The sequence below is a fragment of the Rutilus rutilus genome (assembly GCF_951802725.1).
Source record: "Rutilus rutilus genome assembly, chromosome: 9".
In the NCBI taxonomy this organism is placed as follows: Eukaryota; Metazoa; Chordata; class Actinopteri; order Cypriniformes; family Leuciscidae; genus Rutilus; species Rutilus rutilus.
In genome coordinates, this window is record NC_140223.1 from 20,930,352 (window position 1) to 20,946,394 (window position 16,043).

The window sequence follows — 16,043 nt, forward strand, 5'->3', positions numbered from 1 at the left end:
TGTATTAACATAACTATATGATGACACTTTTTGCTATAACCAAGCATGTAGCAGCAGACAGAATTTGTGTGAATAGGAATACAAATTGTTGGTGTTTTATTCAAATGGAAAGTGCAGTGAATTGTACATATAGGTAGGCTATGTTTTTGGAGCTTTGCAAAAATGTAGGTAGAGACACTTTATTTCAATGAACCTGTATTGCACTAATTGTACTTACAAGACACTAAAAAGACCAGCAGGATATTCAGACAGAAATAAGTATAACCCATCTGGTTTTCCATTAGATACAGTGTTTAGAGTGGAAAAACTGGAGAATGGGAGCAACAGAGAGAGGCAGACACGTTGACTGAGACCTGGATTGAAAAAGAAGCGTGTCGGAGAGGCAATCAAAGACGGACAGTGAGCGTTTGAATTGTCTATTTGAAATTTCATTCGGTGGAAATGGGATGACGGAGCAAAAATAGTTGGAGAAAAAGAAAGACACTCACAGATGGACAATGATGCAGCAGTTTATGATCTTGAATTTCAGATTTCATTAGGCATCCAGCAGCCTGGCTATTTAGCATTAGCATCTAAATCAGCCCTGCAACACTATGCAAAATCACCACGTATGGCTGCCGACAGCCCTTGAACCAGCTCCTTGTAGTCGCATAGCGCACCCCTATAATTAAGGGATAATAAGTTTGCATAAAAAGCCATGCAGCAGCATTCCTTCAAGGAAATGCGATGACTAAATGTAAATGTGCAGATTTAAAACATGGTTAAAAATATTTATGGATTCTTCTCATGACAATGAAGACAAACAAACAAACAAACAAACACACACACACACACACACACACACACACACACACACACACACACACACACACACACACACACACACACACGCACTTGCACTCACACAGAGGTGCTGAGCAAAAGGGTTTCTGAGTGCAGTATTTTTGCAGCTTTAAGCAATTCCCAGTCCTCTGTCATGCTTAAATACTTTTTCCATGTACCTACTCCCTCATCCTCCAGGCACTTCTAGGAGAAGGACAAAAAAAATGACAGAACATTCAGATCCAGTGTGCTATTTTAGACTGCTAATCCAAAGTGTTAGTGTGGTGTAATACACCGTCCTCTGCCCAATGGACCTGTATGCACATTTATGTTTTGGCATTTAGCTTACAGGTGAATTTTTATGTGTCTATGTGTTTAGTTTTCCATTTACTTATTATATAATTAGTATAATAAGTATTCAGGGTCCAGGGTCGTCTGTTGGCTTGCAAGCTGGAAAAAACATACTCTAGTCTGGCCAATCACATCGTGTATAGAGTCGGTGGGCGGGCTTAACATAATGACGGCAGAGTTGCGACGGTTCCGCAATTCACTGCTACTTGAAAACAAAGAAGATGGGTCTTTCGAATCGGCTTTGGTCGCGACTCTGGAAGACTTGGATTTAAGCTTTTCTTTGAGAAAAGAACAAAGAAACGGCACTGAAGTCATTCTTAAAAAAGGAAAATGTGTTCGGAGTTTTGCCTACCGGATACGGCAAAAGTTTAATCTATCAACTAGCTCCGCTGGTGGGAAAACGCTCTGGTTGGTTGTAGCGCTATCCTATTGCGTGCAGAGGTAATTTGAAAGACAACCGTTTATCCCGCCCCTCGGATTGAGCCCTGCCAATGGTGTGTTCCCAGATCCAACATCTTGATGTGGGTCTGGCTTGTCAGGCTTGTGGTTTTCATCTCTCTTTTTATTTTTTTTATTTTTATATAAGAGAATAAAATGATGGCAAGCAAACTGGTTCATCATCACTAAGTAAGGAAGGAAGGAAATAAATGCATTTCTCTGTTGTCGTTCCTGTGCCTGCATGGTCAATAGACTGTGGTGGTAGTGGAGTGGCAGTGATGATCTACAGTCTCGTCTTTACAGATGTTATATGGAAATTTCCCAGTGGGATCACAGAGTGGGGTTTATCTCTTCAGGGAATTCGTCTGTTATAGATGTCAAGGTCAGTGTGCTAAGCACAGGTCATTGGCCAACTGTACTGTAGCATTCCGAGCAGGCATTGTCAATGGTGGTGTAATGCAGTTCGTTGTTATGGGAAGAAGGAGGCGGGAACCGGCGTACATTTAAATACTTTAATGACATAAAATAAAACAAATACAAAACGAAAGTAAAAGACAGCAGCCCCTTACGGACGACTGCGGTCACATCAAATAAAACATAAACATCAAATAAAATCCAGGCCTGGCCTCTCTCGATCTCCACTGTCGTCGCTCCTCCTTTTATGCTTCCGCTCCTCCGTGAGAGATACGAGACCGGTGCGTCGCGCAGGTGTCGCTCATCAGTAATCACGCCACCGTTCCTCGCGCCACTCTCCCACGGCCCTCAGCCTTGTCTTGCTCGCCACAGGTGGCATTTCTTCTGCCTCGTTTGCCTGATGCAGTCATACAAGGACACAGCATTGCACGAAAGGTCGAGAGAGCGTACTCATGTTATCCCGGGGTCCCTAGAAATTACCACACTTGTGAGTCTATGACAAATAAGGAAAAGTCCTTTAAAAATCTAGTTAAAAATAGGAAAAAATATCAAACATTATATAGCCATCAAGTAAAAAGTAACATTTTCCTCACACCAGAAATGTTTCAGCAGCTCAAAAGTTTTCTGAATCTAGAAACCAAGCCTTCGGTCAATTCTCAAGTCAATTGCCTACGGGTCTAAAGGGTCTTGTCTTTTTTTCTTTTTTTTTTAAATGCTCCAAGAGTTTCCATCTCTGCCTTAAACCTTGAATATTCTAGAAATCAGCCTAGAAATCTTCATCTTTATTTCGAAACATTTTAATTTATGTCCTGTAAAAACATCAACATTGATTTTAATTCATAAAATGCCATTTTCATCAATGCACAAATAATGCAATATTGTTTTTGAAAATACACTACTCACAAGTTTGTTGTTAAAAAAAGTTACAAAATATATATTAATACCTTTATTCAGCAAAGATGCATTAAATTGATCAAACTTGAGAGTCAAGACATTTATGTTACAAAAGATTTCTATCTCAATTAAATGATGTTCTTTTGAACTTTCTATTCATCGAATAAGCCTGAAAAAAGTAGCATGGTTTCCACAAAAATATGTGGTATTTTCAACATTGATAATATTAAGCAAAAAAATATACATTCAAAAACATAAAATAAAACTTACCAACCCCAAACTCTTGAACTTTATTATTTTATTTTATTTTAAAATAAAGTTGTAAAAGTCTGCAAAATGATTTAAAATTAAAATAATTTTTAATGTAAAAATATTTGGGCACAGCACAATTAGTTAATTAGTTAAATAATTACATTTTATCACATTCAAACTCATACTGAACTTTCCTCAAAGTACTGGATTTTTGGATTTTCTGAGTGTCTTTGGCTTCAATGACAGTAGAATCTTTCTATACATGAGAACTGAGTGCATCAAGTCTGTTTTCTGGCTGTCTGTAAAAATCTCTGGTATAGTGTCTAGAGCAAGGTGCTGCCTATCTCATCAAAGCCCATGCTATTTAAATCAGCCCTGCTCTCAAGTACCCGGCTCATTTCGCCCGAGTTGTGCTTTTCTTCGCTGTCATTTCGCTCAGCTCTCTCTCATTCCCTCCTGGCTTCAATGTCTGGCATATGACTCACAGGCAGTTGGCACAGAGCATGTTAGACGTTATTGCCCTCCTATCAGCCCCCGGTGACCCTCGGAGTTCTGTTCTCTTTATTGGTGGGTGGTAAGCATACCACTAGTGTTTTCTAAGTAGCCTACAGATGATTTTCAGCCCAATACCACTGCCCGCTTGGTATACAGACGCATACAGGAGTCAAAGACACTTGTGCAGGTCTGCCTTCTTGTCAGGATGCACAGTAAACCCCAATGCTCAAAATAAGTAATTGGTTTGAGTAGGGTAAACTTAAATTAAACAAATTAGTTCAATCAAATGAACCTTTATTCATTTGAATTCATTTGAACTAGTTTACCAAAAAACTATGGGGGGGGTTATGGAATACATTACCTGCGTCTATCAGGGATGCTGCTTCTGTGGATTGTTTTAAGAGACTTCTTAAGACACATCTTTTTAGTCAAGCTTTTAATTTATAAATTGTGTATTTTTTTATACTTTTTTTTTTTTACTGCAATGTTTGATTGTTTGACTATTTTGTTCTGTATGATGTAGCGCTTTGAGTGTGTGAAAGGCGCATTATAAATAAAATGTATTATTATTATTTATGAGTATTTAGAACTTTCTCTTTCTTTTGAGTTCACAAAACTGACACATTTTAAGTAATCTGAATGATTTCATCGTTTTGAGTGGCCTTAACTTGTTTCCTTTAATTTAGACAAACTTAAATTTAACTGAAACTGAGCTGGGACTTCTATTTTCCTGCATGCTTTGCCATGACACTCGAAAGGGAGAGTAAATTCTACAATTAAGAGATTTAGTACTGTTTAATGTTTTGCTATGCTAATTTAAAAGTGTTTCTGTTATGTGTTTTTTTGGGGGGGGTTTCCATCATGGTGAGGAGTGGAGCATGAGCTTATAGTTTGAGAACAGATTATGCTTAATGTTCTATATTGCCATACTCATTCAGCAATTGCCATACTATGCTAATGCTTTCAAAGCATTGTGTCACCAATTAGCAAGTTAGCATTTACTGAATTATCTGGTTTCTCTACTAAAAATATTTGAGCTGAGATTACATGATCATTTTAAGTTAAGTGAATGAATTAGCTCTTACTCAAGTTTAGAGCAATTAAAATATACAAGTTAAGTTTTGATTTAGGAAAAAATATCAAACATTATATAGCCATCAAGTAAAAAGTAACATTTTCCTCACACCAAAAATGTTTCAGCAGCTCAAAATTTCGGACAAAAGGGTTTCTGAATCTAGAAACCAAGCCTTCGGTCAATTCTCAAGTCAATTGCCTACGGGTCTAAAGGGTCTTGTGTCAGTTTTTAAATGCTCCAAGAGTTTCAATCAGTCTAGAGATTAGCAAGTTAGCATTTACTGAATTATCTGGTTTCTCTACTAAAAATATTTGAGCTGAGATTACATGCTCATTTTAAGTTAAGTGAGTGAATTAGCTTACTCAAGTTTAGAGCAATTAAAATGTACAAAATACAAATCTACCAGTTCTGCCTACTTAAACTTTGAATTTCTTAATTTAATCATTTTGATGTAACTGATTACCTCCAACTTATTCGGGTTTACAGTGCATTTGATTCTTCTCAAACAGCCAGTATGTACACACTATTTCATTCATTTTATTCCTCTCAAACCGCCTGACTGCGGCGTTCCCCAGAGCTCTCTCTCTCTCCGCCATGGCCTGATCTCATTTTCTCTCTGTCCTTAAGCAAAATGGATGATAATTAATTGATAACAGATGGATGAGTTAAAACAATGGTGGGTTACAATAAAGCACCTCTGCGTCGGTTGCTGTCACAGGCAACACAGAAAAGTGGAGTGGAGCCAGAGCTCCAGGGGAATATGATCTTATCACGTCCTGGACAAATGACTGCATACACCTCCTTTGCATTGCCATCCAAAAACACACGTCCTCATTTTTCGCATACAGTCACTCAACATGGCATTCTTCTCTAAGGCCACTTTATTTGTCTTTGTTTTACTCAGTGATTGTGTTTGCTTGCTCATTTAACATTGTCAACTTGCGTTCCCCAGTCCTCGTTATTTTCGATGTGGGCCGAGTGTCTGCACTTATCAAGCTCGAGAGCTCATTAGATACATTTGGCCTTTTTCACAGATGCTGCTCTCATGGTCCGGACACCGTAGATAAACAGTGGGCCATGCCAGATCTCGGTAGGCATTGTTATTTATAAAAAAGGTCACTCGAATCAACACAAATGCTACTGCAAAGACAAAGTGCCCTCCAGTGCCAAAGGTTGTAGCTACAACAGATTTCACCAGATACACATAATACCCATCATGCCCTCTGCTCCCTCTGAGTTATTAATTTCTTTGTTAAAAACAAAACAAAACAAAAACTGATACATTTTATTTTGCACACTGGGACTTTTGATTCACAGATATTAGTAAATGCAAATTACTTTGAATCTACTTAAAAAAATGTTAGACCAAAAATATTCATTAAATGCTAATCTAATGAAGTCTGTTCTAAAAATTGCATATTGCTGATTTGTTTGATTTTGAGATTACACAGAATGCATTGCATTATTGTGCTGTTTACTAACTTTGTTTAGCTGCTGTTTTTGTTTTTGTCATCCCAGTTAATTATTAAGAGTGTGGTGATAATAATGGGAAAAAGTCCAAAGTATTTTGGTGCTTTTGCTTCTCACAAAACAGAAAATGACAAAAGAATGACTGTGATACAACAAAACAACAATCATACAAAGACAAATTATCATTGAACAGTCATTAATTCATGCAATGATACAAAAATAATATTTTTTATATAAATATAATATATAATAATGTATATAAAATAATATAATATAATATAAAGTAAATAATAATAGTATTTGTACTACTATTATAACTCAACATAAATAGATTATAAAATAACAACAACAACAACAACAATAATAATAATAGATACAATACGAAAAATGAGAAAGTGCATTATTCTGAGTATTGTCAGCCCTTATTTAGCTAATTATAAAAGAGCATACTGTTTTTACAGTTGTGTTAATACAATAGATTAAAAAATAAAATGATGATGATTAGTAAACTTTTATTGTAATGGAAGATTTGCTGAACAAGAAATATACTAAAGTTTAAGGTCAGTTAGAACACACCGTATACTCTAGATACAATAATAAAATTGCGATCACTTGCTGTAAATGGATGAGATCCATTATTGAGGTCTCGCTCCTCTGATCTCCAATTCCATCCAGGGCCAACCCACCCTGCTGTGGCGGCCAGTCGCGAGGAAATTTAATCACGAGAATCAGTTGCTGTTGGATTTTTTTTGCGAGCATAGTTACAGTATCATGCCAGTATGATGAGTTTTCTAAGAGGTCCATAATGTGGAAAATGTGGAGCATTTATATTGTTTAAGTGTCATTATAGATTGCAATATATATGCATAGACGCAGACTGTTGTCACCCTAATATTTCATAATATTATCTAATGAGGGTGCTTAATGATAAATAGAGCCTATTATATTGAGCTATGGCTATAGAACATAGTTTCATCCAGCAATAAATATCTTCCCTCGTGAGTAAACGCTAATGGCGCAATATATAAGTCACGTCACATTTTTTATATAGCGCTTTATACAATACAGACTGTTTCAAAGCAGCTTCACAGTATTAAGCAGGAAAATAATGATTAGGGCAAACTTGAGATGAGACACATTCCAATTCTGCAATAAATCAGCTCTAAAAAGACAATAGTGTTATTATTCAGCTCAAGTCAGTTCAGTATAATAACTGTGTAAATTTCATCAATTATAAAATGAGTTGAATTTAGCTATGAGCAGATCTGCAGAAGACAGTGTAATATATACCATGGTTTTTATCCTCAAGCAAAGCCTACATTTCTTAGTGAATCACAATTTTAATTTTTTTTTGTTGTTGTTGGCACTGAAACGACAAAGTAAGGGAAAGTATATGTTACCACAGAATCTGGGGTTATAAAGCAATGTAGCCATTTATAGCATTTACAGTCAAGCATCTATAATACTGTACTGCATGAACACATATTATGTAATATAACTCACATCATATAGATATATTACCAGAAGTTCAACATTGCATCCCTAACATCTATAATTATAAGACGAACTACTTCCAAATGATTCTACAGTTCAGAGTAATTAAAAATTACTTTCTAAATTCTCTAATGAGAAGAGCTGATTGAATTCAGATTTGTGATCTATTAAAAGACAAGACAGCACAGACATTTCTGCCAGATTGGGCTTGGAATAATGTAATGGCTTTTCTAAGTGAAACATGATCATAAAATGAATTTGAACATAGTTTAGCAGAAAAAATAAAGCCATTGAACGTTAATAAGGCACATTGTTAAATGTGCTGCACCAGCAATGGATTGGAGGACTGGTTCTGGTTCTGGTTCTAAGGTTCTTTACCTTGTTTGGTCCGGATTTTCGTACTTTTCAGTTTGATCCGAATCAAAATTACAGGTGTGAAACCTCCCTCGGACCACGGTCCGGACCAAACAGACGAAATTTGGTCAGACGAAAATAGGTGGTCTCGGTCCGGATTTAACTGAACAAAGGTTTGGTTCATTTCTAGTGTGAAAGCATTTTCTGTATGGTTCGGACTTTCAGACATTTACAGGAAGTTCCGGTGGTTCTCGCAGGATTGCTTGCAGTCTTCTCCTCCTTTCCTGTTCTCCTTCCCTCCTGTCTGTTCGTTCATTCTTGTCAAAGTTCTTGTCGAAGTTACCCGCCGAATTGACAACATGCTGACGTCAGACGCACTTCTGTTTACAAACCAATCAATGTCAAGATGCAGCCCACATAGATGATGACGACAGGACGCAAGTATGTCATGTAAAGTTCTTTAGTGCGCTAGCATAATTGCAATGTGAAATCAAACCAAAACTTACCGAATGTATAAAATGTATCAAAACATGATCTTTAACGCTGCTGAGAGATTAGCATCTGGTAGTTTTAGATGAAAAATACAATCACAGTAATTATGACTCATTTGAAACCCCTTTCCACTTTCCCTTTCTGTTCTGACAGTGCTGAATAATTGATCACTTTTCTCACTGAAGTGGTGCCACTGAACAGGTACACTGAGGGAAATGGGTCACGGCTACATTCATAAGAAATAAACGTAAACTCTGCCTCTGACTTTCATGTGCGGCGCTCGGGCACAGAGAGAGAGAGAAAGGAAAAATCATTCACCTTAATTCTGGTTTCAATAAATGATGAAATTTTTTTTTTTTTTTTTTTCTTCTTCCATCTGTGTCTGATGAATCTTTCATCTCAGGCAACAAAAAGACTGCCACTTGTATTGCTAACATTGAGCCTGCGAGACATGGGGATTCTTCTTTTCAAAACAGAGCGCAGTCTGAATCTCAAAGTTGCGACAAACCTCCCAAGGTAAGGTCAGGCAAAGAATATAGCGAGACTGTCTGCAAATCGTGCTTTTTAAAGCCATTTCATATTCCCTATCTATACAGCACACTTTCAGCATTATTATTCTTAATAGTACATTTGTATTTTTATTATATTTTTACTTGCACCCTCCTTTTTGATCACAAACCAAAGAATGACATAAAAAAACACATTGCGGTTCAAGCTACAAATTTGACCCTGTTTTAGCTCAAATCAGTGGATGATAACTTTAAAACTCTGAGATGGAGTTCACTAACGAATTAATAAATCTAATTTTAAATGTATTAAAAGTATTTTCAGTTTAAACAGAAAGAGACATTTGTCTCTTATTACTGTTTACGGTTCCTATGCAACTAGTATTTTTGGCACATATATTAATCAAAATATGTGCTGTCACGCTTGCTCTTTATTTGGCTATTGTACAAGGGCAACAAATGGCTTATTTACAATTTATTATAGCTTTGAATATTGAGTAAAAAATTAAAATATATACAGTATATGAAGTGCTGTTCATCGTCTTAAATGAAGTAAATATGACAATTTTGACTGTAATTGAATGAATCAGTGTTTTGGATAAATCAGTTGAATGGAATGGATTATAAGTGGAATAAAGTCAATGAATCAGTCACTTGTTTAATTCCTGAATCTGTATTTGGAATGGTTGAACTGTTGATTCAATGACTCACTCATACATACACTTCACTTGTTTCATTCCTGAATGAGTTTTGAATGATTCATTCAAATGAATAATTTAAAGACTTACTCAAAGACAATCACTTGTCATCACCTACTGGGTTATATATATGTGTATATATGTATGTGTGTGTGTGTGTGTGTGTGTGTGTGTGTATATATATAAACACATTGCAAAAGCCTCTAAGTGCCACCTGAAATGTTCTTCTAGAATTATCATTTTTATCAAGCTCGTATATTTAAATTCAGTAATTTCACTTAAATGGCAATTATTGTAATTTAAGTGAAATTACTGAACGTAAATATACGAGCTTGATAAAAATGATCATTCTAGAAAAAAATTTCAGATGGCACTTAGAGGCTTTTGCATCTGAACTCTTCATATATATACTCACACCACACAAACATATATATTTATACTCATTATAATCATTGTAACATTATAATCATTGTACTCACAATGGGATGTTATACTGCATTTTAGCGAGATCTGAAACAACAGAAACACAAAGACAAACATAGTCTTACCTAACCTATATCACAATACATATGCACTCCAGTTAAAGTCTTTCATGGCGATGAAAAGTCAACAGTTCCTTATTGTTACTGGTTTGTACCCAAATGGAAAAAGTCCAAATATTAGCATTCTAATATTTCCAGATTAACAAGCAATATACTCCAGAATTCGTTGTTGCCCCCAGGCCAGCTGCTTTATTTTTTAAATTAGAGTTGGCGTCATGGTGGGTGACTCTGAGCAGAGAGGGTGTGTGATTAAGGCATCCATTGTTAAGCAGACAGAAGACCTCCAACTATCCAGCAGTGGCTCTCCTTTAAGATTGCCCTCTCACATACAGAGACATAAGCCTTTTAGTCTCTAGCATTTTATAAACAGCCTAGCAGGTTTTTGTCAAGTGGTGCTCACAATCACCCCTCCCTCTTTTTTCTCTCTCTTGCCTATCCATTGCTCTCTCTCTCTCTTTCTCCTCTCCTCCATGTTGCTATGTGCAGCTGTCAGGTATTCTATCTCTATATTGCCCTAGGCCTTCTCACTGTTACCGTTCATTACTGGTCTTCCAATTTCTCTCTCTATTTTCTTCTTGCCCTGCCAATATCACTTCATTCAAGTTTTGGCCAGTTAGCGTGGCCCTGTTAGCACTGTTAGTTTTTAACATACTATTTTTGTCCATAATAGTAAGCAGTATTTGCCAGTGATGTGATACAAATCTGTGGGGTCCCAACACAAAATATGAGATGTAAATAGGCACACTTATATTCAGTCTTTTATTTATTTATTTTTGACTTGGCACTCTATCAAGATGTCATCTTTCATTTTTGTGGATTTTGTTGATTAATTTGGCTCTTTACAAACTTTGCCATTGTCAGTCAGTGCATGTCTTGATTTCTGCCAGCAAGATTTAGGTTTTGCACACGGGATACATGGTTGCCCTTAAAAGTTATTCTATTGTTGCCTTTCAAAGTATTTATCCTTCATATAAAAATCAGAGTAATGTACCTCTTCATAATATATGCTGCTTGTTAAGATTCATCGTCCTTTGTAATATAAAGATGTCTCTGTATCTTCCTGCATGTTGTAGTGTGGTTCAGGTAGAGTGAAACCCCTCCTCTCCATCTATGTTTCTCTATATCTGCTTTCTTTCTTTCTCCAGTAAGTATTCAGATCACACTTGCCTGTCTAATTAGAGCGAGGCAATGAGAAAGAAAACGAGAGGCAGCTCTCCCTTATCACCATTCCTACCCTCGGTCTTCTCCTCCTCTTTTCTTTCTCTCTCTCCCACTCATTTCATTCTATCAGCTATATCACAGGCAGATTTTGCTAATTGATTCGTTAAGAGCCCTTTAATTTCACATGGCTTTCTGCATCCATTGTTCTGGGAATGTGTCAGGAAGGCTATATATAAATATATGTTCACTAAATGTATACTGAGAAAACATCAGCTCATAATGCCACTCTCTCATCAAGGATACATAAAATGAGAGATGCCCTTGATATCAAGAGGAATATTTATGGAGAGGAGTATATACAAAGCCATAATCTCTGCTCCATTCATATATCTACACTCATGATGACTCGTGTACTGTATAATGATTCAAAAACTATTTATACCAATGTAAATTTTTGTTCATATTTGAAAGAAAAAACACAAATCATACAAATGTTTCTCCTATAGACATCAATTAAATAAATGCAGAGCACATGAAGAAAATGAAAATTCTGTCATTTACTCACCCTCACGTCGTACCAATCCAGAATGATTTTCTTTCTTCGGTTGAACACAAAATTAGATGTTTAGAATCATGTCCAAGCCACTATTTTCAATAAAGTGAGGTAATATGTGACTATTACAAGATTTTCACTGAATAATCATTAATATTTTAGACAATTCATCATCGAAAGCTAACATGTCTTTATATTTTGAAGAATGTTGTTAACCAAATAGTTTTGGTTCTGATCTACTTCCATTCATTTTTGACCGAAACTGTTTAGTCAGCAACATTCTTCACAATATATTTTTTTGTCTTCCACAAAAGAAGGTCATTCATGTGGGTTTGGATGAGGGTGAATAAATGAGAACATCATTTTCATTTTAGGGTGAGCTATCCCTTTAAGTCTCCAGCTTTTCTCCTGAGAACTAGACCCTAGTAATTTCACTTTCTCTAGAGTATCATAACATATCAACAATGTCACAGGTTTGAGATTTCACTATGAACACTGAAACATTTCTCATCAAAATCACTCAAGACCAAATTATCTAAACTTTACTATCCACATGAATGTTATAGCTCTATACCCTCACTGTATGCAAACGATTGCCTAGTTTTTATAAAATAATTTTAGCAGAAACACATGAGGCAATTTTAATGAAAAATAACTAAGAAACTTGATTAAAGGATTAGTTCACCTCAAAATGAAAATTTCCTGATAATTTACTCACCCCAATGTCATCCAAGATGTCCATGTCTTTCTTTCTTCAGTGGAAAATAAATTACGTTTTTTGAGGAAAACATGTCAGGATTTTTCTCCACACAATGGACTTCAATGGCAACCAGAATGTTGAAGTTCAAATCAATGCAGTTTCAAAGGGCTCTGAAGTGCTTCAAAGGGCTCTGCACGATCCCAGCTGAGGAATGGGGTCTTATCTAGCGAAACGATCTGTCATTTTCTAAAACTTTTTAAAATATATATACTTTTTAACCACAATTGTTCGTCTTGTGCTGGTCTGCAACGCGCCACACATTGCGTCATCACGTTGGAAAGGGCGAAAAATTCCATCTCATTTTCTCTTCCAACTTCAAAATCGTCCGACATCTTTGTTTTAATTTATTATTATTATTTTCTTCTTTTTTTTCGTGACCTTTCCAACGTGATGACGTAATACGTGTCGCGTCGCAGACGCAAATTGAGGTGAACTAATCCTTTAAGAACGATGATTCCAAGATATTCTATCGATCACAGGACCAGAAATTCTGACACAGAAATCAGACCTTATTGGCTGCTGTGAAACAGAGACTTTCCTACACACTCGCAGCAACAGCACTCTTGCTATCTCCTGTTTTAATATCCATCTCTCTCTTGCTCGCTATTGTGCAGGTTGATCAATAATTGAGCAAAGTTTCATCAAATCCAGGTCTGTTTTTCATAGGGCTTGTCTGTTTGAGTACACACTGAGAGGCGAGAGGAGCGCAAGCTTGTGGACAGAGTCTCCCGGAAGTCTCTTTGATCTACCACATACTGCTACAGGGGATTTTACAACGAAACTCACCGCACACTTTCGATCACACAACCCCTACACACAACATGTTACACTCTTTGGACAGTTCCACACCCACCGACCGACACTGCACATTCGCCCTTCCTTATAAACCCTACCCCATAATGCACATCCTTCAGGGCATGGATCATCATACAACAAACTCTATTTAATAGAAGTAGCTTACACCCCATTCAGAACAAGTTCCCAAAATGGTCTCCGTATGCTGCTGATCTTAGGCACACACACTTTCTCCCGCCCTTTCTTTAAAATCTCCGTAAGCAGGCTCCCCAGGACTCTTGGCTCATTCATAATGGAGTCTGGTGTATGACGAGGCCAGATGAAAGCCGCGGTCAGGACCGCGCAAGCGCTACAGTCTGTTTCTCCGTCTTGTGAAGACCAAAGATGTGACTCGCTGAGATCAGTCAGGCTTAATATGAAAAATTCAATCATCCCTTCGCAGGATGCTCGACTTGGCCATGCCACCTACTGACAGCCATGCATGCAGAGAGACGAGAGAGAATGGAGGTACAAAGAAAGACGACATTAATTAATCCATTATTATATTAGGCTTTGAAATTTGGCAGACATGTTAATCCAAAACGATTCAAGGTATATTTTAGCAACAAATGAGTCAAGAATCAAACCCACGACATGTAGAGCTACATGAATGGCTACATGAAACATTCATGAGCCGATGCAATATGAAGCTAGTTTGTGCATGCCAACATGGATTAGCACTTAAAACAAAACAACAATAACAACAAAAGACCAATTCAGATCTAATACAGCAAGTTTCTTTTGCAGGTTGAGCTTGTTATGTGTCGTATAATGTGGATAAATTATTCAGGTTGCTGATATGTTAAACTGACCTCCTTGGGCAAGCAGAAGTGAGTAAACACATGTTTTATTTCACAAGTTGCTCTATCTATGAAATCAGTAAAATCAATTTGGTTGCCCTATCACATATTGATCTCCTCCCTTTCTTGCTTCACACATTTCCGTCCCATCCTTCCTTTCTTTCTCCTGGCCCCCTCCCTCTTATATTAATTGATGTTGTCTCACTTCATTAGAGGTATTTTATGCTGCTGGAGAATTTCGAACTCATTTTCTCGGCTTGTTGCATAGCTGTTAATTTCAACCTCCACTGTCACCCATAAAAAGCAATTCAATTCTAAAGCACAAATCAGATTTTTCCCCAATACTCCGGCCAACATCCTTGGCAAAAAACAAGAGACCATTAACACTGCCTACTATTATGTGCACCACTAATGCAAACCGCTAATTACAGGGCTACTTCTGCCCATAACTTTAACCTTAATTGCAGTTTCTCATCCAAAACGTCAACTCTGACCACTGTGGAATTATATATTGGGTTGAAGAGGTCTCATTCACTGCGATTATCACTGAAAATTACATCTGGGTAGCGCTTTGTTGCATAAATATGTGGAAGGCACTCAGTCAAAGGTCTGTTATTTAGATGCGTTTGTTTGAAATAACCGTTTCAAGCAAATTGGACATTGTATGAAATGATCAAAAATGTTGAATGCCAGCTTTTGATGTTACCGTGCTGCGTTCTGGGGCTCTGCCATGTTTCCACTCTGTGATTCAACTTTGGGAAGTGCATAATAAAGGTAATGGGTGCGTTTGAATTTCATGCAGTGCACGTCAAAGGATTTTCCTCACTGAGAACGTTCTTGGACGAATTAGGATCCAGTGACTCCATGTCAGGAAGATAGTTATTGATAAATTGATTTTTAACAGCAGATTGGTCTCACAGAAAAATAATAATTGGAGGGAAGGGAAGGAGAAGAGTGAAACAATTGAGGATGCCACATGCTGTGAGAAATATACTGAGCCCGCCCCAAATCCCAGTTCATTGTCTTATTCTCAGCATTGTCTTTGGGTTTGAATTCTGTGAGGAGCATTCATCTGCCCACAGAGATAAAAGAGTGGATTGGTATATCCTGAACCCGTATTGTGTGCCATTCAGAATTGAATTGAGAATGTCTGTGTTTGAATTTCTTGAATTTTAATCTAATTGAGGTATCAAACATGATTGCCTTGATCTTTTGACATATATGAGGTCTTTGTACCATTAAAACATCCTGCAAGTTTCATAGCTTAAAAAATCCTCCTCATAAACAAAGCATTTATTTAATCAAGCTCGTTTTGATATTTATTTGTGATAGCCTACTGCCTCCAGAGCCAGACATTGACAAATAGTTATACATCATCGCACCATAGGCCCCGCCCATTGGCATTCAGTCATTTAACGGCTGATAGATAGATAGATAGATAGATAGATAGATAGATAGATAGATAGATAGATAGATAGATTGATAGATTGATAGATTGATAGATTGGGAGGTTTGGAGGAAATAAAAAATAATTGAGTTCATATTGAAATCTTAAATTTTGATGGCAAACTTTGGTTTGTCCCTGATCTTTGTTTATCTCTTATTATGTCAGATTTACACCAACTGATAGATGCCAAA

At 36.8% G+C, this 16,043-nt stretch overlaps 1 protein-coding gene across 1 annotated transcript in view; it reads left to right on the top strand.

Annotated features, from left to right (window-relative positions):
• Window positions 1-16,043, top strand: part of rtn4rl1b (reticulon 4 receptor-like 1b) — a 153,935-nt gene that overhangs the window by 67,527 nt on the left and 70,365 nt on the right. The gene's annotated exons all lie outside the window — the stretch shown is intronic.